Genomic DNA, 4,406 nt, shown 5'->3' on the forward strand with positions numbered 1-4,406 from the left:
GGCTCTTTAGCTTGGAGAAATGACAACTGAGGGGAGACATGATCGAGGTTTATAAGATTATGCATGAGATAGAGCAGGTAGAGAAAGAGGTACTTTTCTCTTTTTCTCACAATACAAGAACTCATGGGCACTCAATGAGAATGGATAAAGGGAAGTACTTCTTCACCCAAAGAGTGATTAACACATGGAATTCACTGCCACAGGAAGTAGCGGTGGCTACAAGCATGGACGGCTTCAAGATGGAATTAGATAAGCACATGGAGCAGAGGTCCATTGGTGGCTATTAGCCACAAGGTATAGATAGGGACCCTGGCGCAAGTGATGCTCTGTCTTCTTGGTTCTTGGGGGGGGGCAACAGTGGGAGGGCTCCTAATGTCTTTGCCCCACTGCTGGACCTCCTGATGGAACCTAGTATTTTTGGCCACTGTGTGACAGAGTGTTGGTCTGGATGGGCCATTGGCCTGATCGGGAACTGACCTTCAGGAACTGACCTTCCCATTGACACTGAAAGGTTGATGGTAACCCATTGTGAGGCAGACCCGGACTCAGCTGGACACGTATGTTGAAGTTTTATGTGGCCTAACATTCTTCTTTCATACTGAAATTAATTCTTGGAAACACTGAGTGGAATGAGAAATGTGTGTTCCTCTTTTTGATGCACCTCCAACAGACTTTGCCACACTGTGCATCTCGGGCACAGAAATACACAGCAGAGTCGGCAGCCGTCAGGGTGTTCAGCTGGAGGGAATATTGGTTTGCAGACGTGTCTGCAGAAATGGTTGTACGACTTTGGAGAGAAGGGTTATGCCACTTTCTGCCATCATAGGGGTATATTCTTGCAATCCATTCCAGACCTTTCCCAGGAGGCTGACGGAACCAGTTCCAAGCACAGCAAGAACTAGAGATGGAGACGCCCGTCACTTTACACAGCAGACGGAGATTATCTCCGGGCCTCACCATTCCTGGTCCAGATGAAATCAGTTGGGTGTCTGACAAGGCCCCTGGGAAAGAGAGAATACTGCAATGAGTTGAGAACATCATAGAACCCCAGGGATTCAACTTACCAAAAGGTGCCACTGGATTCTAACTTTGTTCTACCGCTTCAGACCAACACTGCTGCCTACCTCAATCTAACAAAACCAATGTATCTGAATTCTGCACGGAATTTTTGCTTACATCTTGGAATGGTGACCAAGAAACACATGAAGCATAGGTTTAGTGTCATCGTACTGATAATGGGATCTCCCAGCTTGGCAGAAAGGATGACCCTGGAGACTGGGGAGAAAGTGGGGTTCCTAAATGTGAGGCCCTCCGGAAGGCATTTGCATGACTCCACCCTCCGGGAACACATGCAGTAGAAAGAGGGGGTTAGTAGCAGAGCTGAGAGCAGGGCTTACTCCTGGCTTCCTTAGCAGTTGCACCTGCAACAGGAATAGATGGTGTGATTGAGGATGGATTGAGGAACAGAAAGTGCTTCTGATGGCTGTTTCATGAGCCAGTGCTGGTGTGCTCGTCCTTTGTGGTTTGCCTCAAAATCATTGTGATGCTCTAAGCAAATGTAGCTCATGCATCCTACCCACCTGGGTCTCTGAATGCCTCTTTTATTTGCATTTGTTACCCTACAAGGGATAACTCCTTTGCCATGCCTGGACATGAATGTTGCTATTGAATGAATCTTCTGCCCCCCGCTGGAAAAGAAGTGAAATAATTTCAGTTGACTAGATTCTCCCCCCCCCTCCCCAATGTCTGAGTGGCTGCAGTTGGGCATTTGTGAACATTTCCATTTCCCTCTCTGATTTTCCAAACCAAAGTGATCAAGTAATACAATATCCTCGGATCAAATGTATTTTTATGATAAAATCTGTGGCAGAAACCCACTTTGGAGTGCAGGTAAGAGATGGGATGTTTCAGTTTCGTATTGTCACAGCCTTTCACAGCTGGATGGGGTGAGTGTGGTGATCTGCTTCCTGGGAATGGCCAAATCATGACAGCCATGCATTAAAAAAAAATCCCCTGATGACAGTCAAAGCTTGGATCGAGGAATATTAATGTCTCTTTAATGGCTGTTGGTCCTTCTCCAACGGACAGTGAAATCACCCGAGCGGGCTGTAGGAAACCACTTCCAATTAGAGATGGGCTGCTTGAAGTAGTGTTGCGAAGTCGTTTATACTCACAGACGGGGGACTGTCCCTGGGCTCCAGGAGTCGCTGTGCTTCGGGGGGGGGCGGGGTTCCCCCGGAGCCCGATTCTGCGGTGGCAGAAATCGGGCCTCCAAAGTGGGGGGTTACCCACTCCCCGCCCCCACTTGGCAGCCCTAGCTTGAAGAGATTGGGTTTTTTCTAAATGTGGGGGGCAGCCCCAGCAGCTGAAACTGAGAGACCCTTTGGAGACCTCTTTCCTCCTGAAGGAGTATCTATTTGTGTCCAAAGTGTACTGCTTCAATTGGCGTAAGCAAAGCAAATGTTTCAAAGGCACCAGAAATCCCCAGATCTCTCTGCTACTTGTGGCTATCTCAGAGCTTAAGGACATGGTGTGTGTAGTGCTGTTTGTGAATTGACATAAGTGCAAAACAACGTTCTGTCTTTTTTAATGAAGTCAAGAGGAATCAGATTTAATGCCAAAGGGGTACGCCACTGTGTTTTAATTTCCTCTTTCAGCTCAGTGAATGCTGGAGAGCTGTGAGAGGCAGGGGAGGGTTTTTGCCTGACTTCACAGTCACTTCCTCTCACTGTGTCTCTTGCACGGCCGTGTCTCTTGCACGGCCGTGTCTTCAGGCTTCAGGCTGCCCACAAGGTTCTGTCTTTTTTAAATCAAAGAAGTCAAGCGGAATCAGATTTAATGCCAAGGGGGTATGCCACTGTGTTTTAATTTCCTCTTTCAGCTTGGCATAGTATATGGTGCCCCCGTTGCTGTTTATATATGCCACCCATTCCAGCTCTTTTCCAGGAGCCTGCCTCACCCAGTTCATGTGAGAGCCTCAAAAGTTGAACCCAGAGGCTAGACAGGAGAGGCGGAGGGGCTCTCCGGGCCTTTTGACATCTCCTCCGGACTCTACCAGCTGGACTTCCGAATGGACACCTGGAAAGAAAGACATTTCAAAGAGATCTGATTCAGTTTTTCGTTTTGAATGCAAGTATATTCTCTTAAAAAAAACCAAACAAACAAATAAAAATCACCTCTGAATATTGCCAGAAAGAAAAGAAACTGAAGACACAAAGTCATTTTCTTCTGAGTCTTTGAGGAAAATAATGGACTAGAAGTTATCCGGTGCACACAGTTGGGGATTTTTTTGGTGTCACTGCTAGTGACATAGGTGGATTTAAAGAGGGAGCTTCCCCTGGATTTACATACGCCTCCACATAAAAGCCCTTTGGCAATGCTACACACTCCTTCCGCATTCAGAGTGCAGGTGATTTGGAAGAATCCTTGCTTTTTGGATTGTGACAGTCAACAGGACAGGAATTACAGGATTAAAGAATGTGTCAGGAAGGCAGATTTAAAGTATGAATTATTTTAAAAATAAGATATACCAACTGAGACTCACTGAGACCCAAAATTGCTCATGGAAAGTATGAATCAACAGGCCTGGAAAACTTTGAAAAAGGGATTTGATTCACCAAAGCATGACTACGGTTTGGTTATACAGGACAGATCAAGATGGATGTCTCCCTTTTGAACTAAGAAAAAGCTGTGACAGGCCTGTTCCCACATGGCCTTAAATGTGATAGGCGTATAAACTCTTGTATATTCACAATCCCTCAATTGACTTCCCAGCTCCTGAACTTCAGGATTTTTCAATGTATATAGTATACTGAGCCTGCTTGCGGGGAGGGCGGGATAGAAGTCAAATAAAATAAATAAATAAATACTATTCTTATTTGCCCCCCTCCCCCAAGACCTTCTCTGTTTGCATCCTGTCAGGTTTGCTTCTGTTTTTTTCCGAGGCCTACCTACAGAGGATGGGAACTGGAGAAATAAGCCAGTTTGCTTTGACAAGTCTGTTTTGCTTTATGTATTAACTAGGAAAAAGGCCCATTGTGGAAATAAATACAAGAGCCTCTAGAAAGAGGCTCTGGGTGGGTGTCCTGCCTTTGGACACTCAGTGTCAATTTGCTGTGGCGACCTCAGCAGGGTATAATGATGCTGAGTCCACCATTTTCTCCAGAGGAACTGATCTCTGCTACCTAAAGAACAGTTGCAATTTTGAGTGATCACCAGCCCTCACCTGGAGATTGGCAACAATGGTTCCCCAGAAGGGAATAGTTGGTTTGGAGGGTGGAGTCTATGGTTTTGTACATGTCTGAGGTACCACACCTCCTGAAACCTCATCCTCTCTAGGCTCCATCCCTCACATCTCCAGGAATTTCCCACCTGGAGTTGGCAACCCTATCTCCTTCCCAGTCAAT

This window comes from Gekko japonicus, unplaced genomic scaffold, assembly GCF_001447785.1.
Source record: "Gekko japonicus isolate JY-2015 unplaced genomic scaffold, Gekko_japonicus_V1.1 scaffold5558, whole genome shotgun sequence".
Lineage (NCBI taxonomy): Eukaryota > Metazoa > Chordata > Lepidosauria > Squamata > Gekkonidae > Gekko > Gekko japonicus.